This window comes from Pan paniscus, chromosome 5, assembly GCF_029289425.2.
Source record: "Pan paniscus chromosome 5, NHGRI_mPanPan1-v2.0_pri, whole genome shotgun sequence".
Taxonomy (NCBI): domain Eukaryota; kingdom Metazoa; phylum Chordata; class Mammalia; order Primates; family Hominidae; genus Pan; species Pan paniscus.
In genome coordinates this window covers 140,553,503-140,570,967 of record NC_073254.2, presented here as the reverse complement: position 1 = coordinate 140,570,967, position 17,465 = coordinate 140,553,503, and the positions used below count along the sequence as shown (strand labels likewise).

The following is a 17,465-nucleotide window of genomic DNA, read 5'->3' as shown; positions in this document are numbered from 1 at the left end:
AGTGATTTGGAATTCAATCAAATAACATTTATTAAGATAGATGTGAAGTATTTGAATAACTAGAATTAGATGGATGTTAAGGCAACCTCACAGAATAAGTATGTGCCTTTTAAGCATCTTCTCAAGGTAATTTATATTTTGAGAACGTTTTGCATTGTGGAAGTATAAAAATATCTATAATCTTTCAAATCAGGAACTACTCACTTATTGAAAGCAAATCAACCTCAATTATTTTTCCTCTGTCTTTAATTACTTTGGGGATGGCTGAAGGTCATTAAAACACTCACATTTAAATCCCTAGTAAGCTTCCTAATTACCTCTGCTTTCTCAATTGTTGCAGTTTTAAAACATATTGTAGACACTTCACTTTTACAATGCTGTCATAAAACAATGCGTCCACATCGAAAATGAAGTAATGAGAGGGTAGATTTATTATGTTTCAGTTAAGCTAGGGATTTTTTTTAAAGTTTCTTGAACCTATCACATAATTTCTAAATTGCTTTATACATAATTCCAGCCAATATGCCAGGGGACTATCTTGTATTTTAAGTTAAAATAATGCAAATGACAGGTTGAATGTTAAATGAGAGACTTCCAGTGGCCATAAGCATTTTGGACTTCCACTATAATTTATTCATACAATTGAGAAGTTGGAATCAGATATTTGAATTAATGCAAAGGCTATCATATTATGTGGTTCCAAATAGTATGACAGGCTATGATTTGTCTCAATAAATTGTTGGCAATTATGACTGACAAGCAGATTAGAATAAAGCCAGAAACAGAAATATCTAATAAACAAGAACTATTGCTAATGAATATGATTGTGTAGTTTTCAGGGCACCAGTGAACCAAGGACTAGAAGAAACAGACCGAGGAGCTTGGTGAGTATCAAGTTTATCATAAAAGCTGTCATTTTGTTATTGCAACTGGAGGCAGAAGCCAATTTTTTCAATGACAATATCTCTATGTAATATGAAATGTTGTATAATAAAAATAATAAATTGCTCTGTTGTCTTTGTATCACCAAGTCACTTAGCAAGAAATAAAACCAGAGAAGCCTAAGTAAAGAATAGAAGCCATATTGTTCCAAAGGTCAGCACCGTCTCCTTCATTCTCTTTTAAAATTGCTCATATAAAAATAAATTTGATTTGTATTATAGTCATAAACTTTCTTTAAAGAAGAGATTAAAGCTATGCAGAAGCTGCTTGTTTGAGCATATTCAATGCCTTTTAAAATATACAGATATTTTATTTCTTGATTAAATTCACATTTTCCATCAATATCTATGGTATTTTCTGCTTCTGGAGATGACTTTGAAAAGACCATTAAACTAAAAAAATATCATTGCAGCACTTTTATTGTTACTTCTTTAATAACATTCTTTAGTACTATTAACCATTTACAGAAATAATTTTGAAACCTAAATATCATGCACTTCAATTTTCATAATAGAATATATTAAATTATATGAGTACATGTCACATACACATCATATATTTGGCTTAGAAAAGATTAAAAATTCATTTCATTTGATTATTGGTAATACAAATGAGTATAAATAAACGATAAATACAATGTCCTTGTGGCACTTATGGTAGTTCCAAAATATCTTCTGTTATTTAATGTCTACCTTCATTAGATTGTCAGTTGACAAGGGCAAAGCAGTGTGCCTTTGTTCACAATATATGCATCACATGACATTGTATATCAACCTGTTGTTAATATACCCTCAATTAAATTTATTAAATTACTGAATTAAAAAGTAATTTATATTTGTTGATGCCTCATTATAAGTAAACAGACCACTGAGTTCTACCTCTTGGTTTTCAGACCATGCATTTCATTATGTGGACACAGCATTATAATATGGTTGTTAACTTGCAATGAGCAGAAATTATACAGGGTTGAATAATTGCTGAGAATCCACAAAGTATCCTCATACAGGCTTTAGTATCGGAAAAGGAAATGACACAGCATGAAAAAGAAAATACAGGGAAACATAGAAAGGTCAAAAAACTTCCAGACACAGCAACCTGGGTTTTTTGCAAAGAATGTACTTCACCTTCAGATTATGAACCAAGCAGTTATATTACTCTCAGGTAAGCTAAGGTATAAGTTTACTGAGGGTTTTTATACTCTTTGTTCTATGTAACATGTTTAAACAGGTGCAAACCACCATTCAGTACATTTTCAATAAACAATGCAAACAAGTTAGTACAGGGTGATGTAGTAGTCAGTTCTTATGCTACTAATAGAGACATACCTAAGACTGGGTAATTTATTAGAAAGTGAGGTTTAATGGACTCACAGTTCCACATGGCTGGGGAGGCCTCACAATCATGGTGGAAGACGAAGAGCAAAGGGATGTCCTACATGGCAGCAGGTAAGAGAGCTTTTGCAGGGGAATTGCCCTTTATAAAACCATCAGATCACTTGAGACTTATTTACTACTAGGAGGACACTATGGGAGAAACTGCCCCCATGATTCGATTATCTCCACCTGGCCGCACCCCATGTGTAATAATCCCACATGGAGATTATTACAGTTCAAGATGAGATTTGGGTGGGGTCACAGCCAAATCCTATCAGGTGACTTCAGGGGACTTTCAGATTTAAAACAGATCATTATAAATCACCAGTGGTTACATTTTATTCTTTTGGGGGCCAAGTATCAGTCCTATGGCTCTAGAAAGCCCTGGAAATAAGCATATTATCTACCACAGACCAGCTTTCTTATGCCAGGTGCATACTGCATCTGAAGAATAGCATCCCATGCTGCATGGTGTCATCTCCAAGTTCACACTTCACAAGACCCTTCCAAAGTCTGTTCCATTGCACTAATTGGCAGCTTCTGGGTGGTGTGCTATTTAATAGGATCATTTGGTTCCCTGGTCACAGGCACGTGTTGCACTTCATTTGTTACAAAATGAATGTTCACACCCTTGGCCCAAGATGATTTTATGTTGTACTCTAGTTCAATTAATCAAATACTCTGTAAATTCTCAAATAGTGCATCTACTTAACATCCTTGAAATTATTCTCAGATAAATTTGACTTCAGGTTTTGTTTCTTTTCAAAATCTATAGTCACATAGTTAGATAATCTTTTAATTTGCCCTACTGGTCATTAATCTTATTCATAATATATAGATCTTATTATTTAACACCTAGAGAAAAACTTTATTTCCCTTATTTGTAAGGTTTATAAGATCTGAATACAATGTTCCTTAATGAGAGATGTTTTTTAGATTCATTTAGCAAGAAAAGATTCATGTGCCAATGTATTATCTACCTTTTGCAACATAAATCATTTAAATATATTTGTTGATTTCTTGAGTATTGAGAAGTAAGATATTGTAAGTTTTCATTTAATTCCTTTGACATTAAACATGGTCTGTGCCTGGACTATCTTTTTAAACTCTATCATATATCTCTCCACCTCACTTCTGAAGCTCTAGTCACACTGGAACCATCAAACTTGTAATATTCTATGGTCTTTGCACTTGCTGTTGTCTCTAGCTGGAACATTCTTCCTCCATGTATTGCCTAACTTGATGGGTCATTTAATCAGGTCTCTACTGGCATTATTAGAGCAAGCCTTCCTAAAAACCCTGTCTAAAATAATAGCATATTGCTGTCATTCCTCTCCCCTTTACTCTGCTTATCTTTTTTATTTACTTTTATGTTCAGGGAGGGTTCCATGACCAACTATTCATTCAGTGATTTGCTAAAAGGGTTCAGATTAGATGTAGTTATTCACAGGATTATACTTATTACATTAAAAAAGAGATTACAGAGAAGGATCAACAATGGAAAATGAATCAGTTGGAGTCAGATTAGATGCAGGGTTCCAAAGCACTTTCCCATCAGGGGCTGCAAAAGACATGATAATTCTTCCAGCAGCAAACTGTAAGAACACATATAAAGTGCTTCTGCCCAGGGAACCCAGCTTTAGTGCAGAGTTCGTATTTTATACAGAAGGTTGCTCTCATAGCAGTTGGGATCATAATTTCTTTCTTTTTTTTTTTTTTTTTTTTTCTGAGACAGAGTCTTGCTCTGTCGCCCAGGCTGGAGTGCAATGACCTGATCTCAGCTCACTGCAACCTCCGCCTCCTGGGTTCAAGCAATTCACCTGCCTCATCCTCCAGGGTAGCTGGGATTACAGGCTTGCACCACCACACCAAGCTAATTTTTTTATTATTTATTTATTTATTTATTTTTAGTAGAGACGGGGTTTCACAAAGTTGGCCAGGCTGGTCTTGAACTCCTGACCTTGTGATCTGCCCACCTCAGGCTCCCAAAGTGCTGGGATTACAGGCATTAGCCACCACGCCCAGACAGGATCATGATTTCAAAAGACAAAATCCTGAACATTGTAATCCCAAATGCTGAAATCCTGAGAGATTAAAATCCTACTTTCCTAATGTCTACAATTCTGAAAATCACAATTTTGAAATATTAAAATCTTGAATATTAAAATCCCGGAAGCCAAATTCTCGAGAAGGAACTAGTACACTTTTTGTCATATGCAGGATACATGCATCATTTTAGTTGCATCATGCTAGGTGGAAATATTATTTTATTATTATCTATATTTGCATTGGGCAGAAAATTCAGATGAGTGGGTTGGCACTCAGTACAGCAAGAATGAGAACTTCAGTTTAAAAATGCCTCATTTGTCTGCATTGACATTTCTTACAGTTGATGAAATTCTAAAAGCTTTTAATGAAATAAAGCCACATTTGCCTGAAAGACATGTGAATGAAATGTGAATGAAAGAAGTCAGGGAAGTTATTGACTGATTTGAAAATAATTATGCACATGGTTAAGTTAAGAAGATACTTACACAATGTTATTGCTATTCAATCACCAGTATTTTTTTCTGCCAGATTTGTGTCTGTATATGAGTGCATGTGGAAGGGAAGTGCATATCCAAAACAACATAGAAGCATGGCACAGAAGATGAGAAAATTTAATAGGGAATGTTCATGTCAGTGTATACTGAATCATAGAAGAATTTCATAAAGAGTAGAACCATGTAGAAAATAAATGTGAATGTATTTTTCCTAGGAAAGCCAGCCCCGTGGTCCCTCTAAAACAAAGCACTTATTCATTGCAATGCAAGACTTCAAAATATAGTTATTAATCATGCAAAGTTGGCGAGTTCTTATGGAGTACCTCCATGCAATTGCCCATAAACTATTTCTGTAATATACTTTTACATGTCAAATTTACTTTTTAGATTTTTTTTGGTTGTGTGCTTTTTTGTTTGTTTGTTTGTTTCACTATTTAAAGTGTCAGCATTATTTTTTACAATTTGCTATGCTATGAATTTCCTCTTCACATCATTTCCAAAACTGGAGGTATAAATTATATAAAGACTTTTACAGAGTTCTAATTCAGTTTATGCATATTCTCGTAAATTTGATTCCACCAAAATGTATTATCACAACATTAACTTCGTGTATAGGCATTGTGCATGTATACGTTCAAACTTCTTCAGTAAATGATGTTCTTTTTGGGCATTGGCACTTGTGGAAGATAAAATTTTTTGAGCTCTCAGCTCTTTGAGCAACTGCAGTAGTGATCCATTATGTGTTTTGATCCATCCTGTCAAAGACTTAGATTGTTCCACATATTTCAGATGACCACACTTACAAAGTTATGTGCACACAATTACCAACCACAGTGATAAGCATTTACACATTTTACTTTTTGATTTCTTTCTTTATGACTACATGACTGCTATACCCATGCAACTATTGTTAGTATACCTAGTGTTTATGCTTGCAAAAATATGTATGTTATTATTGCCTATTTTATGGTATAAAGTAACAAAGTGTTCTGTAGTGTTTCTATGTATTTCTCAAATACTCTTTTAAAAGGCAAATAAATGCCTTTAAATTTTTAAAATAATTTTCCAGGTTTATATCTTTGAGATTTTAAACTAGGAATTTTTATCTTTTGGGATTTCAACATTTGGGATTATGGCATTGAGGATTGTGTCTTTAAGGATTACGGCCCAAATCCCTCACACAGGAACATACTGTCTGTGTGAAAGCCATCATTACTGAAACTCCAGACCTAGAAGGAAAGCAGGTGTCCACAATATACCGTATTTCCACAAATTAGCTAGACAAGTTGGTACAGTATGCTTAAGTGCCACAAACATAAAATAACCTTAACAATTAGTAACACGGGAGTTTTCAGAGGTGAAATTTTCAGGGCCAGCTATACAAGCAAGCCCTTCCAAAGATAGAAAAGAGATGAGCTGCATCAGGTAAGCTAAATTGTTTCCTGCACACTTTATCATCATTTGACCTATTGCATCTGTATTAGTTTTATTCTACCTTTCCCACTAGACTGTGGGACTGAGCATATCTCTTATGATTAGTTTAGTGACTGGTCTAGAGTAGTCATTTCTCAACATTTGTTAAATGCAAAAACAAATGACCACTTATTGACCTACGCCTGGTAGGGCTAGAATATGTAACAGTGAAAGACAGAAAAAGGAAAAAGGACTGCAAAAGAAAAGTGTGCTGGTACTAATGTTTTGTAGGTATTAAGAATAAGGTATGAATAGTTGTTCCTCATTCTGTTCCTTATTCTGTTCCAAAAAATAGAATAAAAATATAATGCCAGAAAGTAACTTTAAAAGGGTGGATAACGATAGTGAAATGCTAGAATATTTAAGGTGATTATAAGAAAACAGGGAACAGCTGTTCACCATCGTGTTTCTTTTGTTGTTGTTTTGTTTTTTACAGAGTCTCACTCTGTCCCCCAGGCTGGAGTGCAATGGTGCGATCTCTGCTCACCGCAACCTCTGCCTCCTGGGTTCAAGCGATTCTCCTGCCTCAGCCTCCTGAGTAGCTGGGATTACAGGCGTGCACCACCACGCCCGGCTGATTTTTTGTGCTTTTAGTAGACGGGGTTTTGCCACCTTGCCCAGACTGGTGTCGAACTCCTGAGCTCACCTCAGCCTCCCAAAGTGCTAGGATTAGAGGCGTAAGCCACTGCGCCAGGCCTCACCATAGTTTTTGAAAAAGAAAAATAGGCTTTTATCGTGAGCTAAATTCATATATGAGGTAAGAAAGACAGACATGTCAGGCAGGTAAAGTACTGTGAAAGGTTTTGAAATCTTCAGAGAAACTGTCACAAAAAGAAAATATCACTCTTTATCCTGAGTTATTTAGCTCTGATTTTACAATTTGATGAAGCAGACTAACACAGACTTTTTTTTTTTTTTTTTTTTTTGAGACGGAGTCTCGCTCTGTCGCCCAGGCTGGAGTGCAGTGGCGCGATCTCGGCTCACTGCAACCTCCGCCTCCCGGGTTCAAGCGATTCTCCGGCCTGAGCCCTCCGAGTAGCTGCAACTACTAGTAGCTGGAACTACTAGAGGCGCGTGGCACCACACCCGGTTAATTTTTGTGTTTTTAGTAGAGACGGGTTTTCACCATGTTAGTCAGGCTACTCTCAAACTCCTGACCTAGTGATCCGTTAGCCTCTGCCTCCCAAAGTGCTGGGATTACAGGCATAAGTTACCGAGCCCGTCCAAACAGAGACTTTCCAAGGCCGCTTTGGAACATAGGACTTTCACTAAAACATTTTCATCCTATCTTCCAATAGTAGCTGCACATTTGACAACTTATTATTTAAAGATGTATGAGGCATTACAAAGCATAAAATGCTTATTTTCTCATAATTTGAAATAATAAACGATTACATTTTTTCCATAAATATTTATTTGCTGTTCCAAACTCCAACGCTAATTTTACTTTTCTGAAATGAAATTATGATGTCTTTGCTGATCTTGAGTTTAAGGATGTGATCAATAGTGAAGGGAAAAAAACACCAATGATGTAAAATAAAGATGGAATAAATAAGGACTACATGTATATCCAGAAAATTAACATGATTTAAAAAACGCTAAATTCCCACTGATCGAAGATAATAAATAGTTTTTATAATTATTATAGTTGAAAAATATGATACACAATATCATATGAACAATTTGCATGGGCTCAGTGAGCATTTATTGATATTACTTATCTATATTTAATCTACAGAAATTATTTCAATGAAAGTTTACCAAGAGCTATTTGAAATAACCCATGCTTAAGTAAAATAACAAAAAAGCAGCAGCTTTTAAAACACCTTCAGAGTATAGAGATTTTGTTATCCACCTGTATAAATTCTTCCAAAAGTTATTAAAAACAAAACAAAAACTCCATAAACCTTTAACAATAGCATGCATTAGAGATGATGAAAAGGAAAATCCTTGAGCTGTTTTGAAGACATCTCTAACCTCTAAACACAATGAAGCAGAAAAATGAACTTTCAGCCGTTCCTTGGATAGAATAAATGATCAATGGTAAGCAATAATTCAAATAAAATACCTTAGTAAGAAAGTAAAGAATGCAAGTCTCTTGTAGCCCTCAAACATTTACTCCTCTCTACTCTTTATTCATAATACCTCCTGTTTTACTCTCTTTGGTCACAGACACAATTTAAACTATTTTCCTTCAAAAGCAGTTCAGAGTCTAGAAAGATACAAATAATAAATACAGATTCATTAAATTAACAAAATGAAAGCTTCTCTTTATCCTGTCCAGAGTTTTATACTTTAGAAAGACAGTGGGGATTAGAGTCAGTGGTGTGTATTTTATTGGTTCAGGCTGTCTCTTAAGTATTAGTCTGATTGAAAGTGTTGATTTGAAAACACACAGAAAAGTTTAATACATGTTTTATCCTGCCCTGATCATGAACCCTTGTGTGACAGGAGGACCAGGCCTGGTCAGTTTGGGGATAAAATATGGACAAGAAAAATAATTAGGCTTATTAAACAAAACCATTATATGTTAGCACATGCTTCTGGACAGAGGTCATTGTTCTAGGAAAGAAGCTGTTTTAACAGATGACATGGAATAGCCAAATATGCTCGTGATCATTGAAAGCATTATCAGGCTTCTCATTAGAATAAAGCTTTGCTTCCTGGCCTAATACTAATGAGCATAATTAAATTCTGCATACCTAAAATCCCTCTCTGATTCAGCTTGGGGAAGTTATTTTCTTTTTGTATTGCTGTTCTAGGCTCCGAAACTCTGTCATTCAACCTAGAGATAATTGCGTTTCATTGGTGAGCAAAGTATTATTCTTCATATATTACCTAGTAAAATATTTTCATATGATAATTTTATCATAAATTTGCATCGTTAATATGGATATTTGATTCTATTTTCTGGAATAATCTAATTGAAAACATTATATATTTACTGCATGTTGAGGAAGCAAAAATCAATTGAAGTAGCAAAAATGGTAAATATTTTATAACTGTCATATATATTTGATATAACTAAAAAATTTATATGAAGAACCATATAAATTGTTTTGTGGTAAATAAATCATTTCCCTAAGATTTTAATATATTAATCCATTTCATGACTTTTTTTTTCTGTAGGACCGTTAATCAGATTCTCGTCTGTCAAATATCACTGGTGTAGCATCCAGTTGTCAACAGTCTGTATCCATGTTTTCTTCCTTTATTCAAATCAAGATTGATTTTAAAAGAGAAACAAGTTTCTTCTTCCAGCAGTCCTCCATCTCATTTCTATTTAAACCGGCAACTATCATTCTCAGCAAAGTTAAGGCAAATGAGCAGGGAGAATGGTCTGGAAAGGTGGTTTCTTTGTAGCTGCATAAAGAAGTTCCTATTATTTTAGTTACTTGTCTGCCATTCAGCCTCATATTGCTATATACCAATATGTAGTTATGATGCTTTCCTGCCTAAAAATCCTTGGTCTTATTGGGAATGGAGCTTATGTCTGTAAACATTCTGGAGTTGCTCAATTAAATGACCAGGTGTTTCTCATTAGGATGATTGGCAGGTGCATGCTGAAGCTTTGGTGGGGATAGTTGTGATTGGAAAGGCCAGCTACCCAAACAACAGTGCAAGTTCTCCTGTATTTCCCACTGTTACTTAACAAACCCAAGAGGTGCAATGGATGGGGCTACTGATATACCAGCCTCCTGCTGGAAAAAAATACTGAGTATCCAGGTATAAACTATCAAAAATGACATAAAGTTTTGGTTACTTATATAAACGTAATTAAATGGAAGCTTTGTGATTACACTTGCTCTTCTTCCTGAGAGTATTACCCCCGTGCTATGGCGAGTGTGATAAAGTCACCATGGCATGAAATTGCACTACGTTCTTAATTCCACCAATGTATGTGTTGTCTAGTTTCAATTCCATTTTGCTTTGAATTTCAGTTCCATCTAAATCATAGGTTAAAGGGAACATTCAAAGCAGTTTTATTATATTCCTAAGTTTCCAACAAGGTTAATGAAGTTCAACACTTCAGTTGAATCTAAAAATGAAGGAAAAAGGGATGATTATTGTAGCTTCATTTTCAAATTGCTACATAGAGCCAGACAAAATCATTATAATATTGATGTCCTATGAATACACACATTATAATTATGTGAAATTCTTTCTTTTTTAGAAAATCATTGTATTTTTTATTTAATGGTGGCTTTCAGGGGCAAAGCAGTCCAAAATGTAAAATGTCTTACAGAATAAGATACATGTTCTTAAAAAAATTATTCAGAATAGCAAATAATTGTCCTCTGCTACTTTTATTCAAATGAAATATATAATGGAGTCTCTGAGGATATCTACTTTTTCTACATATTAGGTAAAAATAAATTTGTACTTAACGTAACTGATTTTTTAAAGAAAGAAAGTTTATGTACAAAGAGCTAGTATTTTACCATATGAGTTGGAAATAAGTGAGTGGCTTATACTCAAGCTTCACTAACTCTTTATGGACAACTTTATAAACAATAGGATTTAGAAGGGTATTCATTAAAACTATTGACCACATTCAAAACCCTTATGTTGGATTTATGCAGTGTAAATGAGGAGCAAATGGGATAAACCCTTTCACATGCACTAGCTATCAGCTGAGTGAGGGTTCTTAATATTATTTCATCAGCAAGATATGAACGGATGCTTTCTTTCAATCATCAGTTCTGTTCTTGCTCAACTAGAGATTCATAGGACACTAGAACTTACATTATAATTCTCTGACAACTGTTACAAATGAGCTAGAATTTGAAACCGCAATGATAAAGTTTTTTAAAGTTCTAACCAAGATGATGCCCAAATGAGCAAATACCCCATTTTCATTCTCACTGGTAGGAAGTAGTAGAATGAGACAGGAATCCAAAAGGCCAACCATATCATTGCTGTCTGCTTTCTGAAAACTATACTTAGTTTTTGAGTAGTTTTCAATGCTCTCTAAGTTTTTAACTTTGGTGATTTATCAGACAAAACATTGGTGGACCAGTTTTGTGCATGTACCTTGGTAGATAGATTCTTCTTTTGGCTAAAATGTATTACCATGTTATTTTTCTAAAAGTGAGTTTAATATGTTTGAAAATATTTATAAATGATACAATATAATGTTTGGAATTAGCTTCTAAATACTACAGGATAGGAGGAGTGAATGGTGTGTGGATAGGTCACAGCTAACCATAGCTGTCCATAGGGCACAAGGAAGCTCCTCACACTATTCTGTTCACTTTTATATGTGTTCGAAATTCTCCACAATAAACATTTTTTAAAAAACAATCTTCCTTAGTGGTCGCAAACGTGGTCTTCATACTAGATCCAATCAACCAACATGTGATCCAAACAACACTTGGAAACTGGGAGAGTTAAGATAATAATCTGAGCGTCCAGATTTTCTTGGAAAATAGGAAGATGTGGCACTATTGAGACAGCATTCCTTTGTAGTAAACACTTGGTTAGTGCAGAGTAGCAGGTGCTTCCTGTAAGACACAACGTGAATTTGTTGCAGCCTGTCAGCACCCTAATGTGTTATGTCTTGCTGACTTCATTTATTTTCTTTACCATCCTGGCTTTTGTAGCCATTGGAAATGCTTAAGTTAGGGAAAGGTATTCCCCTTTTTATTGAAAAATTCTGCTACTAAGAACCATCTAGTTATTTACTATAAAGAACATGGGTTCGATGTTGCCATCTTCTGATTTTTTAAGAAAATCTGGAAATTCAGATTATATGAAATTTCCCAGTTTACAAATACTGTCTGGGTCAAATATTCATCACAAAATAGACCAATAAATCAGAAAGTTTTCTAACATTCCCATAGGTGTTTCTAAACCAATTTGATTGTCCCATCTCTCACAAAAGGGTTGAAAGATAAATACAATAGAGAATATCAAAAAGATATTTTTAGTTCTGAAATACTATAGAGAACCACCTTCCTCCTTACCATTTAAGATTTATACTTATGTCATGTGAGCTTTTATATCAGTTATTTACTCATTCGGGATTTGTGATAATTGAAGTGTTTTATTCCTAAGAGAAAATGTTAAATTTGCTATGCTCCAGTCAAAATCGAATCAGCTACTCTGATTACAGTGATATAATCACATACATATACATGTAATGTGCACACACCTTATTGCATATTAAAGTATATCTTCCATTTTAAGAAATTGTAAGTCAAGCGTATAAAAGTGAAAGGAGAAGAAATAAATACATCAGTGTTGTAGTGAACAGAAGTAAAGGAAGAAAAATGAATTATGATGTTATTGTATATCATTCATGTTTAAGAGAACTTTTTGTAACATGAATATTCAATTTACAAAGCCTTGTTATAAATCCGCCATCATCAGTGAGAGATTTATCTTGGTTGCCTGTATACTATCATAACTCATTTCTTTATGGGTAGAAAACCATAGAGTAAATTGCTAAACTCACCAGAAATCTGTATTTTACCTTCCAAGAAAAGACCAAATGATTGAAAACTAATAAACTTTCTAATATTCAATTATTCCACATAGAAAAACTTTAATAAGCCTTTATTAAGATAGATATTTAGATGCAGTTATAAGAGATAAAATGATGTTATGTCAGGTTAACAATTCGTTATAGTTCAGAGCAAAATATATTTTTGGAGGGGCCAACATAAACATAATGTTTTCTAAAATTTGGTGGTGAAGGTTTTCATCCTATCCTATATGAGGACCTTTTACCACTGAGAAGGTCTATACCATACCGGGAATTTTAATGCAAACACTGATCTTCATGCATGTAAATCGCATTTGGATCGGGTCTAATAACAGTGTATTTTAAGTATTTCCTTCTGGCCTTTAGAGTTCAGGGAAACCCATTAGTAATATCTTGATTAAGAGGAAAGTGAAAGAGCTAAAGGTCAGGTTTCTTTGTATTCATTCAGAGAAACGAATAAAATGCCAACCATGAAAACACCCCCTCCCAGTCTACATAGTACAAATGGCATTTATAGAGAGATAAGTAACCCTTCATGAATGATATCTGTATCCCTGAACAGATTATTTAAAAAATACCATTCATTTCATATTAGCTAGTCTTCTTTTCTAGACCACTAAGGAAAATATTAAAAATGGACTGCGACTGAAATGTAAATGATGGTCTTATTGTCTTGGAATTAGGTTACTTATGTATGTGTGCTAAGAATACCTTTGCCTCTGCTGAAATACAGGGATTGGAAAGAGACAAATGGAAATGTACCTTCCATGGTTTAATTAGTAAAATGTGAATTATGGCATTGTAATATAGCCAAGATTATGGTCACTTGCTCTTTTGGGTAGTAAGTTCACCATTTCCTTAGCAAGAGGTATACAGATCTGTTAAGTGTATTTCGTAAGAGCACCTGGAAAGCAATTAACCATTCAGTATGATGTAGTTTTGTCTTATTTATTTATTTTTTCTTCTTTGGAAAAACTACAACAACAACAAATAAAATAAATGGTAATTAGGTTTTCTTTCCCCTAATTTCAGGACTCAAATTTTCCTTTCTCCTCTACGCAGTAGTAAAAACAGGCAGAAAAGGGGGCCAAAGAACCTTCCAATATGTAAAAAGAATTTTGGCACTTTTTAATGGCTGGGAGATGTGGACAGTTATGAAGAACCAAAGGAGAAGAGAAAGGATAGCCAGAGGAATAGAGAGTAGGAGAGCAGGAGAGCATGAGACAGATTCTCCTATTAGCTTTGATCACAAAGGTCAAAGGTTGGGTACAAAGGAATGAATTGCCTAAGTCAGAGGTTCAAAGCTGGATTTTGTTTTCTCAAAATTCCATTCCATGAAGAAATATTAAATATTAAAATAACAAAGTCATAGTAAATATACCTCCCCAGGGAACTATTTAATAACATTACTCCCCAAACCATCAATTTCTGTCCTGGGCATATAAACTGTTAGTTTTTCCTTTGTGTAATAGCTCCTTAGTATTTCCTTATAGGTTGTAGCACTTTATCTTCCTCAGTGTTCCTTTCCCTTGGTCATCTTTTTCCAAAAATCTCTTGGATTCCATGAAGAATGGAATTTCAAGAAAAAAAAAAATCCAGCTTTGAACCTTTGACTTAAACAATCCTTTGCTCATGCCAACTCTCACACTTTGCAGGCACGATTTTTATCATCAGAATCATTAAGTAACATGCTGCTACTTGTGTTTTGCTAACACATTTTTATGTGTTTTATCAGTAGAGAGAGGGGCATAGTGTTTCCAGGCCTGAGCCAATGGCAGTTACTTAAAACGTTCCCAGTGGGTATCTGAAGCATGAGATGCATTCATGGTTGCCAACTTAACTAGAAACACAGCAAGTTTAATTTTCCTGACTTTCTCTCCTCCATCCTTAGAAAATAGCAGCAGACAACTACAGTGGGCTGAAGTTACACAGTTTATTGTCCTCATACATTTTCTGTTATTTTATTTCGTTTATAATTTTGCCCAAAGTAATAGTTACATAATTGTTTGATTCCCATCTCTCAAGGAAGATATTTTGAAGGGATACTGTTTTTCTAAACGCAAAACTGATATTATCCTTGACAGTAACTTTGCTGGACACTCACAAGCACTGGACTTCAGCCGCCACTTTTATCATAGTTAAAATGAACCAGGAAGTTCATTGTGTCACTGAGTATCTGTGGACTGAGTGGGTTTGGCTATGGTTATCTGGATCATCACATCTTCTCTCAGCCTTAACATGTTTCATCTACTATTATGTTTCATTAATCAGAATATCTTTTGATGACCCTGAAAAACTTTTTTTCTCCACCTTTGTCCCTTAAACTTCCCACTTTACTGGCCCATGCATTAGCTCTTTACAGCTTTCTAACCCCTGTGCCTAAGAACCCAAAAGATCCACTTCTGTTAACAAATTCTTCCTTACCACACTCTCCACATTTCTTATAATTAAAAAGTTCTTTCAAATTAAAGTGCGGAGCCCATAATTGCCATACAGCCTCATGTTCTTAGAATCAGCTCCACAGATCTGAGAAAAATGAGAGTCTAGGGTATGTTTTTAATTCAAATCAAAAATGCCAATGTATTTCTTGATTGATAGAAGGTACTGGATCAGATAGTAAGGAAAATGCCTAGAAACACAACTTGTCTACAGATAAGATATAAAGCAAATTTTCTTTAGTTTATTTTTATACTTCTTGACCATTTTTAACATTGCTTCCGTTTTCCAGACATTTCTGTTTGTGCATCTTATTGGGTGAGGTCAGCGTCATCAAGATAGAATGACTGTTAACTTCATGCTCCCCTGAGAGCTTATGTATAGACTAGAAACTGCTTAAAAGCAAGGCCAGTGGCTTCCTGTTTGTATTTTCATCACCTAGTGCAATGCCAAGTATATGTCAAGCATTAAATATAAGTTGACTTGGTGGCTTTAGGAATAAATGAATGGAAGATTTGTAAGACATGAATTGTCAGGTGTTTTTAAGACTGGTGACTGAGATTCCAAAGGTTAAGACATTTGTCAAAACATGGATAAACAGTGATTATCCAAGTCCTCATATTTTAGTAATTCACTTTTAGGATAAATATAATATTATATGCTTTGTATCAAAGATGTCTTTCAAAAAAAGAAAAAAAAACACTCACTTTTACTCCCATGTCCTCTGATAAGCTCTTGAGAAAAAGAAAGAACAGGAATTTAAGCTAGCGAAGAATTCCCAATAGCGTGTTGCAAATGGTCATGTTCTGTTCTGAGGTATCTCACTGAAAACACTGAGAATTTCTGCATAGGGAACGGGCTTTTAGAATGAAAAATTCATACACTCCTACATCAAGTGACAGAATAGTGACTCAGAGAGGCAGCTGACAGCAGGAGAGGGGAAGAAAGAAGAGAGAAGTCCCCAACAGTGGGTACTAGAAATATTGCTGCGTCTCACTTTTCAATATCATTAGCTGAAACCCTTCCTGTCTCTCCTGTGAAGTATTCAGAACAGTTAGTGATTCCATTATGAAGGGTATAAAATTCTCCTGTTGATGAGCCACATTTTACTCTTATTTTCAGGGTAAATTTCAAGGCAGTAATGATACAGTTAGCTCATTTAACTCTAATTCTCTTGCTCCTGCTCTACTACCATTAGCTTAATTAGCCAGTGTTGAATTCTGGTTGAATGGTTGAATTCTCGTCTCCCACAAAGATGTGGTGAAGTCCTACTCTTAGTACATGGAATGTGAATAATTTGGAAATAGTGTCTTTATAGAAATAATCAGGTTTAAATGAAGCCAGTAGGGTGGACCCTAGTCCAATATGACTAGTGTCCTTATAAAAAGGGGAAATTTGTAAACAGATACATGTAAACACACAGAGCTGGCAGAGGATGTGAAGAGACATAGGGAGAAAATGGCCATGTGACTGGAGTCATGGATTCACAAGCCAAGGATTGTTAGCAAACATCAGAAGATAGAAGAGGTAAGAAATGATGCTCAGAGAGACAGCATGGCCCTGCCAACACCTTGATTTTGGAATTCTAAGTTCCAAAACCTCGAGACGATAAATTTCTGTTATTTTAAGCCATCCAGTTTTTGATACCTTGTCAAGGCCAGCCTGGGAATGTAATATACTCCTTCCAGTATTACCTTAAATGCTACTTTCTCTATCAAATCTTTCCTGATAACATTTTCTTCAATAACAGGCTTACTTTGTCCTTTAGGGCACTGTGCTTATCTGTGCTGCAAAGGCAGTCAATATATATGAATTGACTTAATTATTGAGTCAATATATATAGTGACTTAATTATTTTAAATAAAGAATAATTGGATAATTCTTGAAGAGGCTGGAAATCCTTATAGAAAACACTTCTGTCTTAGCATTTATCCCTATCAACCATTTCCAAAAAGTTAAGGACTATGTAGTATATGAAATGAAATGTGCACTTTCATTACATTAAACTGTCATTTTAATAGTTACTTCTTATCATCTATCATTTAACTAAATAGAGAGGTAATTATATCGCTATCACTTATCATTAAACCTAATATTAGGTGGAGGAGTTTGTTTTGAGAGGAGGAAGAGGCTACAAAGTTTACCTTAAAATATTTCAGAAAAATGAATGAGAAAATGTGGCAAAGATGTTGTCTGAAAGAGAGAGGATTA

The 17,465-nt window shown here is 34.7% G+C and overlaps 1 long non-coding RNA gene across 1 annotated transcript; it reads left to right on the top strand.

Annotated features, from left to right (window-relative positions):
- Positions 1-836: 836 nt before the first annotated feature.
- On the top strand, positions 837-10,051 carry LOC117980685 (uncharacterized). The gene is made up of 3 exons (XR_004672147.3): positions 837-884; positions 9,094-9,139; positions 9,461-10,051. It is a non-coding gene; the product is annotated as an uncharacterized LOC117980685 (long non-coding RNA).
- Positions 10,052-17,465: the final 7,414 nt, after the last annotated feature.